This window comes from Narcine bancroftii, chromosome 13, assembly GCF_036971445.1.
Source record: "Narcine bancroftii isolate sNarBan1 chromosome 13, sNarBan1.hap1, whole genome shotgun sequence".
NCBI lineage: Eukaryota > Metazoa > Chordata > Chondrichthyes > Torpediniformes > Narcinidae > Narcine > Narcine bancroftii.
The window spans coordinates 83,698,754-83,710,802 of record NC_091481.1 but is presented as its reverse complement, the minus strand read 5'-3'; the positions used below and the strand labels follow the sequence as shown (position 1 = coordinate 83,710,802).

The 12,049-nt window shown below is 44.8% G+C and overlaps 1 protein-coding gene across 7 annotated transcripts in view; it reads right to left on the bottom strand.

Moving 5' to 3' along the window:
* The window catches only part of bloc1s3 (biogenesis of lysosomal organelles complex-1, subunit 3), an 87,226-nt gene that overhangs the window by 50,956 nt on the left and 24,221 nt on the right, over window positions 1-12,049 (bottom strand). The window contains exons 1-2 of one of the 7 annotated variants that reach the window (XR_011348118.1): window positions 5,647-5,830; window positions 2,657-2,783 (exon numbers count right to left, since the gene is read on the bottom strand). The gene's annotated coding sequence lies outside the window, so the exon portion shown is untranslated. Of the gene's footprint in view, window positions 1-2,656; window positions 2,784-5,646; window positions 5,831-12,049 lie in introns of those variants that run through there. The other 6 variants (XR_011348121.1, XR_011348124.1, XR_011348125.1 and 3 more) reach the window with 6 other exon arrangements.

Below are 12,049 nucleotides of genomic sequence, written 5' to 3'. Positions count from 1 at the left end.
TCTCCACCATTTTGTTTGGGCGCCTGCCTACATTTTTTCATACTTTGATGAAGGGCTTATGTATCTTTACACTCCTGTTTGGCTCCGAATCATGGGTCCTCTACCGGCATCACCTACGGCTCCTAGAACGCTTCCACCAGCGTTGTCTCCGCTCCATCCTCAACATTCATTGGAGCACTTTCATCCCTAACGTCGAAGTACTCGAGATGGCAGAGGTCGACAGCATCGAGTCCATGCTGCTGAAGATCCAGCTGCGCTGGGTGGGTCACGTCTCCAGAATGGAGGACCATCGCCTTCCCAAGATCGTGTTATATGGCGAGCTCTCCACTGGCCACCGTGACTGAGGTGCACCAAAGAAAAGGTACAAGGACTGCCTAAAGAAATCTCTTGGTGCCTGCCACATTGACCACCGCCAGTGGGCTGATCTCGCCTCAAACTGTGCATCTTGGCGCCTCACAGTTCAGCGGGCAGCAACCTCCTTTGAAGAAGACCGCAGAGCCCACCTCACTGACAAAAGGCAAAGGAGGAAAAACCCAACACCCAACCCCAACCCACCAATTTTCCCCTGCAACCGCTGCAACCGTGTCTGCCTGTCCCGCATCGGACTTGTCAGCCACAAACGAGCCTGCAGCTGACGTGGACATTTAACCCCTCCATAAATCTTCGTCCGCGAAGCCAAGCCAAAGAAAGAAAGATTAAGGACACTGTTCAACCTGCTGAGTTTCTCCAGCACTGTGTTTTTACGTTGTGACCTCACTGATTTTATTTCACTTCAGAGATAGGTGGGTAATCAATTGGTCTTCTGATTCTATTTTTTCTGTGTAAGAAAGCGGGCAAGAATCAGTGTGAATGGTTGCTTTTATACTCGGTGACAAAGTACAATGTCTGCACACTTTACTTGCTGTACTTTGGACCTGGAAAATGGTTGATTCACGTCTGTAAGGAATTGAATAAAGGTGTTCACTTTCATCGAGGATGGAAACACAGAGAAGCTGCTGGCTCTCAGCTCCAATGACCCAGGTTTGATCCCAACCTCTGCCGCTGTTTGTGTGCAGTTTGCATGTTCTCACCAGGACCACCCGGGAGGACTGTTTTCCCCCAAAACTATCAATGGCGTGCGGGATGGTAGATTCATTGACTGAAGCAAAATGTCCCCCCCCCCCCCCCCCACCAGTGAGGAGGTAGGATCTGGGGAGGGGAGTTAACGGGAATGCAGGGAGAATAAAATAAACTGTTCATTTCAATGGGTGCCAGCACAGCCTTGATGGCCTTTTTCCATGCTGTCTGACTCCAGAAATAAAATAATGCAATTGTGAATGGTGTGAAACATAGAATTCTGCAGACGCGGTCGTAAAACCACAGATGTGTGGGAGGAACTCAGCAGCTTTCTGCATCCACATATAGCCAATATTTCGGGACTGAGCCTTTCATCAAGGTATGAGCAAAAATAATTATTTTTAAATTTAATATTTAGACATACAGGGTTATGAACGAGATCCGATCCTCAGTCTGTCTTTAAGTCAAATTTGTAGGTAAGTCGGAACAAGTACATACAGTTCTTATTTAGCATCAGTTAGTTAAATATTTATGTATCTTAGATTCTGAACTTTAAATGAATGGGAGGGGAGGTAGGGAGGGTGGGATGGGAAGGGGGGGGGAGAGAATGACACTGTATAGATTTGAAAAGAAAAATGTATGTATCTTGATCAATGTGGTTTATAGTGTGAAAAATAAAAAAATTTTAAAAAATAGTCAAATATTTTAGGATATGTTTTATCTTTCTATGCATATAAAACTATTGGAGTCAATTTCTTGAAGAAGGCACACTTGACACAGTGTTAACGGCAATGTGATCCGACTTAAAATGGTGGACGGTGTTCTCCTTCCTCGAACCAACGCACCAGAAGCCACACTTAGTCCGTTTGTCAGTCCGAATTGTCTGTAAAGTCGGATGTTCATAACCCGAGGACAGCACTGTGACAGGCCAATTCGGCCCTACAAGTCTGTGCCGCCCCATTTACACCCCAGTGACCGACACCCCGGTACGTTTTTGAAGGTTTAGTTTAAATAAAACAACTCACGTTGACCAGAGTGCTGTACAGATCATAAAGTACACCTTAACTTAAGCAGCTCTTTAAAATGCAGTGTAAAATGGGTTCCTGAGATTTAGAATTGTACATACAACACGGTAACAATCGACAGTCATTTCAAAACACTTGAGAGTGAAAATGCAACTTCAGACTGGATTTAAAAGTTAAAGGAAGGGGCTGGTTTGATGGAGGGAGGAATGTTGTTCCACAGTTTGGGGGCTGCTATTGCAAAGGTGTGATCTCTCCTGCGTTTGCGATTTGAGCGCGGAACAAAGTTGGTCAATCTGAGGGGTCCTGTAGGGCATTAAGAGACCAGTGATGGAGTGCATTGACGGTTTTGCAAACAAACTGGAGAACTTTAAAATCTATCCTGAGCAGTACTGGCTGCCAGTGAAGGGAGGTGAGAATAGGGATGATAAGGCCCCTTTTCTTGGCACCTGTCAGGAGCCTTGCCGCGTTCTGAACCCATGGCAGATGGGATACTGATGGTAATGGCGCTTTTTTTTTTCTTTATAAAAGTAGTGAAAGAGATTGAGCTAAAATGGAGAAAAAACTGCAGATAGTACCTTATGATGAGGCCATTCAGTTCTTGATGACTGTGGCAGAGCAAACCCATTGGTCCAGTTCTCCTTGGTCTCATTCGCTGGTGCCTTCCTCTCACTGGCCCGTGAACTTCCAGTGGAATGGCACTGCCTGAAAAAGATTGGAAAATGGGATTTCAAAGAATTTTTTAGAAACATGTGGGACACGCTGCTTCAACAAGGCTGAAAATGCATAATCATTTCAAACGATACTGGAAAATGGAAATAAAAGGAGAGTAGCAAATGTACTTAATGTGCTGGAGCAGTTGTTGTCAGTCACAGATCACCTTCTGTATTCATTGATTTATTGCAGACCACCTGTAACAAACTCATGGATCCCGATAAATATTTTGTAAAAATCGTTTGAGTTGTGTTTGCGCACGAATGAGTGTATAGGCGTGCGAGAGGGAATATGTGTTAGTGGGCATGTCTGTATGACAATGCGTGTGTTGGTATTAGAATCATTAGGCTGTGTGTGTGTGTGTGTGTGTGTGTGTGTGTGTGTGTGTGTGTGTGTGTGTGTGTGTGTGTGTGTGTGTGGAATGGAATGGGGACACGAATACCCCTGGCAAAAGGTCGTGGAAACAGCCCAGGACATCACAGGCAAAACCCTCCCCACAGGCGAGAACACCTACAGGGAACGCCGCCGTCGGAGAGCAGCAGAGATCATCAAGGACCCACACCACCCAGCACACGCTCTGTTCCCGCTGCCGCCATCAGGAAAGAGGGGTTGGTGCCACTAGACTCGCACCCACCGGGTTCAGGGACAGCTGCTCCCCCTCCGCCATCAGAGTCCTCAACGACAAACTCGATCAGGGACTCGTTTAAAGACACTTACTATTAATTTTTTTCCCTCTCTGCATTGCACAGTCAGTTTGTTTACATTTCTTTATTTGGTTGTCTGTGTATGTTAAGTACAGATTATTTTTACACTGCCAATGTGGTAATTCTGCCTCACCCGCAGAAAAAAGAATCTCAGGGTTGTATGTGATGCCATGGATGTATCTGACAATAAATCTAAATTTTATATACTGGTGCTGCCACCTTTAGGGATTCTGGTACACAAGGTCTCTCTATTCCTCAGTTCTTTGCGCCATCCTCAGAATCAGAATTTATTGTCATGAACAAGTCACAACATTTTCCATGTAAACCACCTGACACAATAAAAAGCAGTGCACAAAAGTCGTAGTAAGGTCGGGAATTGGACTCCTTGATCATTCAGGAATCCGATGGGAAGGTTGTGGATATGACACCACTCAACCAGCTGATCTATCTCTCCCTTGTGCGCTCCTCTCCATTGCGTTTGTGGTGTTGCCAATAACTGCGGGGTCAGCAGAAAATTTGCAGATCCTCTGGATCTCTGGTTTCCTCCCACCATTTGAAGCACACTGGGGGTTGTAGGTTAATTGAGTGTAGTTGGGTGGCATGAACTCGTGGGCCGAACCATGCTGTATGTCTAAATTCTTTTTAAGAAATTTAAACAAACTGACTTTGAAATACAGAGAGAAATAAATCAAAGTGCACAAGTAAGAGTTGTTAAATGAGTCCCTGACTGTTTGTCGTTGAGGAGTCTGATGGTGCATTATGTAAGGGACCATTGGCGAAGGTGACAGTAAATGGATATATATCGAACCAATTTAAATTAAGTAGGTCAACTAGGCAGGGATGTCCACTATCTCCCTTGCTGTTCACTTTAGCAAAAGAACCCTTGGCAGAACTGATAAGAACAGAAAATAAAATAAGAGGGATGAATATAAAATCAGTCTATTTGCAGATGACGTCATAGTATACTTAACAGAACTGGAAATATCAATAAAAGAATTACATAAGAAATTGAAGGAATATGGAGAAGTGTCAGGGTACAAGATCAACGCAAATAAAAGTGAAGCAATGCCAATGAAGAATGGGGATTTCACAAAGTTTAAGAAAGAATCACCATTTAAATGGCAAACACGAGCAATCCGATACCTAGGTATTCAACTAGATAATAATCTAGGCCATCAATACAAATTAAATTATCAGTTATTAATGAAGAAATTACAAGATCACTTAGAACATTGGAAAGATTTACCACTAACACTGATAGGAAGGGTAAATTGCATTTAAATGAATATCTTCCCAAGGATACAATACCTATTCCAATCGTTACCAATTCCCTTAACAGAGAAATTCTTCAAGGAGCTAAAGAAAATAATAAGGAAATTCTTATGGAAAGGGGGGGAAACCGAGGATAGCGCTAGATAAATTAACAGAATGGTACAAACAAGGGGGCTTACAGCTACCAAACTTTAAGAATTATTATAGAGCAGCACAATTAAGATACCTATCAGATTTTTATCAGACAAGGGAAAAACCAGATTGGACTAAGATAGAGCTAAAGAAAATAGGGGAGAAGGTACCTGAACATATACTATATAAGTGGGATGAAAAGCTGGTGCAACATAGGAATTTACCAGTACTGCACCATCTGCTCCACATTTGGAAGAAGATTCACGTAGAAAGGAAAAAAAACAAATTACCAACTACCAAAATTAATATTGACGCAAAATCCACTAATCCCTTTCACAATAGATAACCTTTCCTTTAGAGAATGGGAAAGAAAAGGAATTAAAAGAATAGAAAATTGTTTTTTGGGAAATAATTTATTAACATTTGAACAAATGAAGGACAAATATGGAATAACTCACGGTACGATGTTTGCATACCACTAACTGAAAGCTTATTTAAAGGATAAATTGGGAAACAGATTCAGGTTACCAGAAGGAAGCAGCTTTGAATATGTGATTACAGACACAATGATAATTAAAAGATTTATAACCAATATGTACATCAAACTGCAAGAGAAAGAGAACGATGAAATAAGCTATAAACCCAAACAAAAGTGGGAACAAGATCTAAACAAAGATAAAAAATGAAAAATGGGAAAAGTTATGCTCTGGAACTACGAAGAATATAATAAACACGAGGTTACTCACGATACAATATAATTGGTTACACATTGTAGAGCGCGTCGAAAGAACCAAAGACTTGTTGATCCAAACCAAGGCTTTTATTAACTAAAAGACTGGAGCACATCACAAGTAGGTCGACCAGTCCAGAATGACCTGGTCTGGCTAGGAGCAATCCTTTAAGACCTGCCAGTAGGTGTGGCTACACTCTCAGCCAACACTACCATCTGTACATAGACACATTGGTGATAAAATCTGTTCTATCACACACAGATTATATATCACGCCTCAAAAGTTAAATAAATGGGACCCGACAGTATCAGACCGATGTTTTCGCTGTAAGAAGGAAACAGGAACAACAGTACATGCAATTTGGGCGTGTGAGAAAATGAAAAAGTTTTGGGAAGATCTAAATCAGGTATTAAATAAAATCACAAAAAGCGACATCCCAAAAAATCCAGAGATCTTTCTTCTAAGTAATATAAGAAGTAAAGAATTAGGCCTCAAACTGGATAAAGCACAAAAAAGATTTATTATGATAGCCTTAACTGTAGCAAAAAAAATGTATAATGTCAACTTGGAAATTAGAAGAGAGCTTGAGAATACAGCAATGGTACATAGAAATGAATAAATGTATTCCATTGGAAAAAATAACATATAATTTAAAAAATAACATCACATTATTTGAACAAATTTGGGAACCGTATATGGAACATAACAGAGGGCTTGCCTTGGACCACCACCCCTTAAAATGATAAAATGAGAAGACGACGAAATGAACTAATCCTGTGTGTAAAAGTAGATGACACCATTTTCCTGTTTATTTTCATTGTGCGATGACATTGTTTAATGGGTTTATTGTATATGTTGAACGTTTAATGGGTTTGGAGGGGGATGGGAAGGGAAGGTAGGAGGGGATAAAAGGGGAGAAAATGCCACTGTGTATATTTAATAGGAAAATGTTTGTATGTATTTTGATTGATATAGTTCACAATGTGAAAAATTTTTTTAAATTTTAAAAAAAGAGGAGTCTGATGGTGGAGGGGTAGCAGCTGTTCCTGAACATGGTGGGTGTGAGTCTAGTGGTAGCGGCAAGAACAGAGTGTGTGCTGGGGGGTGTGGATCCTTGATGATTGCTGCTGCTCTCTGACGGCAGCATCCCCTGAGGATGTTCCCGATGGAGGGAAGGGGTTGGGGTTTACCTGTGTACACAACTTTTGCTGGGCTTTGCACTTGGGGGTATTGGTGTCCCCTTTACCAGACTGCGAAGCAGCTGGTCAGCACATGTTCCACCATACACCTGTAGAAATTTGTCAGGGTTTCTGATGTCATACCAAACATCTGCAAACTCCTGTGGAAGTAGAGATGCTGAGTACTGAGTGTAATGCACGTCGAAAGAACCAAAGACTTGTTGATCCAAACCAAGGCTTTTATTAACTAAAAGACTGGAGCATATCACAAGTAGGTTGACCAGTCCAGAATGACCTGGTCTGGCTAGGAACAATCCTTTAAGACCTGTCAGTAGGTGTGGCTACACTCTCAGCCAATCACAGTCATCCCACACTACCATCTGTACACACCTGCCAGCAGCCTGATCCACCCGCCCCTGCGCCCCAGGGCCTCACCTGTAGACTCTCCACCCTCCGAGTTGCTCCGCCAGCACTTTTTGCAAACCTCACCCCTGGCTGGAAGCCTGTGGCCACCAAAAGCCGGCAATATAGTTCTGAACACAGGAAATTTATCACAAATGAGGTGCGTAGACTGCTGGATGAGGGCATTATTGAACCTAGCTCGAATCCATGGAGGGCCCAGGCAGTGGTTGTTACAAACGGGGAGAAGCCACGGATTGTGGTTGACTACAGCCAGACAATCAACTGCTTTACGGTCCTGGATGCGTACCCCCTTCCACGGATCACGGATGTGGCGAATCAGATCGCCCAATACCGTGTATTTTCCACCATTAACTTACGTTCGGCCTATCACCAGCTCCCAATCCGCCAAGAAGACCGACCTTTCACGGCCTTTGAGGCGAATGGGTGGCTGTATCAATTCCTCAGGGTACCCTTTGGGGTCACAAATGGTGTCGCGATCTTCCAGCGGGAAATGGACCGGATGGTGGACCAGAACGGGCTAACTGCTACTTTCCCGTATCTGGACAATGTCACCATGTGTGGCTATGACACGGAGGATCATGGTGCCAACCTTGAGAAATTTTTTCAGACTGCAATTCAGCTGAACTTGACCTACGATTTCGACAAGTGTGTCTTCCAGACCACTCGGCTCGCAATTCTGGGCTGTGTGGTGGAGAACGGGTTGGACATGCCGAACCCTGACCGCATGCGTCCCCTCATGGACTTGCTCCCCCCACCACACCCAGAAGGCACTCAAACGCTGTCTGGGTTTTTTCTCTTACTATGACCAATGGGTTCCACACTATGCCGACAAGGCACGGCCACTCATTAAGACCACCACCTTCCTCCTGTCAACCGAAGCCAGAGCGGCCTTCGACTGCATCAAATCGGACATCGTTGCTGCAACGCTGCACGCCATCGACGAGTCCATTCCGTTCCAAGTCGAGAGCGATGCGTCTGATTTTGCACTGGCTGCCACTTTGAACCTGGCCGGCGGCCAGTAACCTTCTTCTCCAGAACCCTCCAGGGTCCTGAGAGCCGACATTCCTCTGTTGAGACAGAGGCCCAGGCCATAGTCAAGGCAGTACGTCATTGGAGACACTACCTCACTGTCAGGTGCTTTATGCTGCTGACTGACCAACGCGCGGTCTCCTTCATGTTTAGCAATACCCAGCGAGGTAAGATTAAGAATAACAAAATCGCCAGGTGGAGAATCGAGCTCTCCACCTCTAATTATGGCATTCTGTATCGACCAGGTAAACTCAACGACCCGCCAGATGCGCTATCCAGGGGGACTTACGCCAACATGCAACTGGACAGGCTACAGAAACTCCACGTGGAGCTCTGTCATCCAGGGGTCACTAGGTTCGCACACTTTGTCAAATCTTGCAACCTGCCCTTCACAGTCGAGGAGATTCGCTCCATGACCCGGGCCTGCCCAGTGTACGCTGAGTGCAAGCTCCACTTCTACCGTCCAGAGAACACCCACATCATCAAAGCCACCCGCCCCTTTGAGCATCTCAGCGAAGACTTCAAGGGACCCCTACCATTGACCAACCGTAACACCTACATCCTTACGGCCATCAACGAGTACTCCCGCTTCCGTTCGCTGTGCTCTGCTCGGATATGACTGCTTCCTCAGTTATAGAGGCCCTGCACAGCATCTTCGCCATCTTCGGGTACCTCAGTTACATCCACAGTGACAGGGGGTCCTCGTTTATGAGCGCAGAGCTGCGGTAGAACCTTCAGGATCTTGGTATTGCTTCAAGCAGGACCACCAGCTATAATCCATGCGCTAATGGGCAAGTCAAAAGAGAGAATGCCACCATCTGGAAAGCGGTTATGCTTGCCCTCCGGTCCAAAGGTCTCCCCACCTCTTGCTGGCAGGATGTGCTCACTAGTGCCCTACACTCCATCCGCTCCCTTCTATGCACCGTGACCAATGCCACCCCCCCCATGAAAGGATGTTCTCTTTTCCGAGGAAATCTGAGTCGGGTACGACCATACCGGCATGGCTCATGGTTCCCGGTCCAGTCCTTTTACGACGCCACGTCCGGAACTCTAAGAACGACCCCTTGGTTGTCCGAGTGACTCTGCTCCATGCGAACCCACATTATCCCTACGTTGAGTACCGAGACGGACGGGAGGACACAGTCTTGGTAAGGGACCTAGCCCAAGCCGGATCAGACGCAGCAGTGCCTTTCACCCAACCTCCCCCTATTCATTCTCCCCCAGGTCATGTGCTTGAACAGAGGGACCAGCACCACCCCACCAGCTCAGGCCAGACTGTCGACAACGGCGTTGGGGAATTGAGTGAAGCAGTGGCCGCACCCTACAGGCTTGCTGGCGACACAACTCCGGCGACCCCTGACCGGTTCAGCCCCTAACCTCCATTCACCCTGGGATCGGTTCTCAAAGAAGGGGTGAATGTGATATTACAGATTCTATACACATTGGTGATGGAATCTATACTATCACACTGAGTATATTGAATCTCTCCAACAGGAGAGATTCAAATAGGTGAAGAACAACCCTTGAAGGCTTGACAAGCACCATCTTCCCCTCAGTACCTGTATCATCCTTACAACCAAAGTCACTGCAGTGGAAATAAGTGATTCTCATTGACAAGAAACTGCCTGAAGAAGGTAAGTCTTTTTCGTAACCTATCCCACATACCATTGTCCCGCATTACCTGCACTCGTCCTAGCCCACAATAACTTGTAGAACAAGTACCTTCACTGTTGCTAAGGAATAAATTATTCATTGTGGCTCTTCCTTCAAAGCCAATATGTCAAATTGCATTAATTATTTTCATTCAACATTTCCTTTTAACTATGCAAGACACAGGTGAGGAATTCAATCTTGGCACACAATAAGCTGCAAGGCAAAACAATTCTTGACCCAGAATTATTTACTTAACAATAGTCAAGTCAAGTTTATTGTCATCTGATTGCACAAGTACAACAGTGTTCAGAATAAGAATCCGATTTAGTTCTCTGGTCCTCGGAGCAAAAACACGCAGACACACAACCAGACATAATACACATACAAACAATACATATGCAGGGCAAGTAGTCACACATACAAATAAATAAATAGATATTGCTTCTTGAATATGAGAGTCAGGGGGTTTTTCGGAGAATAGAAGAACGGAGTTAAGTATAAATTGCAAAAAAGCATCGGAAGCAATTGGAAACTTGCTGCAGATCCTTTACATGATACAGTAAAAGTCCTAAAATCCAGGCTGAATTTTCAGATTTTCCAGATCCTTGGGTAGAAATGTTTAAATTGCAGGTTTTGAGAGAATGGCAAATACAACGTGCTTCATGTGTCAAGATGACCAGTTGTCAGCACTTGACAGAATTGCCTTCCTTTGCATTTGAATGGCCAAACCAGACCAGGCCGCGTCTTGCCGCTGCTCAAGCTGTTCCTGATGACAACTGGGAGAAGTGGTGCTGGGACGGTCCAGGGGTGACTCATGCGACAGCCATGATCAGAAGCCGTATCCAAGCCAAGGGCATTTGGGACAGCTCAGGTATGATGGCCAGAAAGCATGGATGCATTTCCTACTGTTCAGCAGTGCAAATGTGCAGAATCAGGGCGCTGTCAATTCCAAATGAACCTCATCCACTGGTTTTTCCTCATCGATTCTATTAGCTCCAACCTGTAAAGTTGGTTGCATATGAATTTCTTTTCATAATTCCATATTGGCTCTGCTTAATTCTCTTTAGTGCACAGCCCTAAAGGCTGACAGCATAGAAACAGATCCTTCGCTCCAAGTGGCCCATGCTGAACAAGTTGTCTACTTAAATGATTCCCATTCACCTGCAGCCCCTATCTCTCTAAAACGTCCCTGTCCACGAACCTCTATTTTAAATGTTGTAATTCTACATGGAAGGTTACAGCACAGAAAACAGGCCCTTTGCCCCTCTGATCTGTGACAAACTATTATTGCTGACCTGACCTGCACCCAATCCATAGCCCTCCATAACCCACCCACCCCCCAATCCATGTACCTGTCCAAATTTTTCATAAATGTGAAAATTGAGCCCTCATTCCCCACTTCAGCTGGCAGCTCGTTCTACACTCCCACCACTCACTGCGTGAAGAAGATCCCCCTCATGTTCCCCCTAAACTTTTCCCCTTTCACCCTTAACCCATGTCCTCTGGTTTGAATCTCACCTTACCCAGTTGCGCTGGCAGCTTATTCCCATATACGCTCCACCCTCTGTGTGAAAAAGTTGTCCCTCAGGTCTTGTCCACAAGATCACAAGGAAAAGGAACAGAAGCAGGTCATTTGGCCCATCGAATCTGCTCCGTGAATCCTCCCTGAGCTAAACTGTTCTCGAATCTAGTTCCAAGTTCCAGCCTTGACCCCATATCCTGTGATACCCTGACTAATTAGATACTAATTTCCCCTTTAAATTCTCCCAATGACCGGGCCTCCACAGCTGCATGTGGCAACGAACTCCACAAATCCATGACCCTCTGGCTAAAGAAATTTCTCCTCATCTCTGTTGTAAATGGGCACTTTTTAATTCTAAGACTATGTCCTCTTGTCCTGGAATCACCCAACAGGGAAAACATCTTATTTACATCCACTCTGTCCAATCCATTCATTATTCAAAATGTTTCTATGAGATCCCTTCTCATTCTTCTATGTTCTAATGAAGAGTCCAAGAGTCGGTAAGTGTTCCTCATGTTATACTTCTCAATCCTGAATTTTTCTGGTCAACCTCCTCAGTACTCTCTCCAACCTTGCTCTATCCTTTCTAAGATATGGGGCCCAAAACTGCACA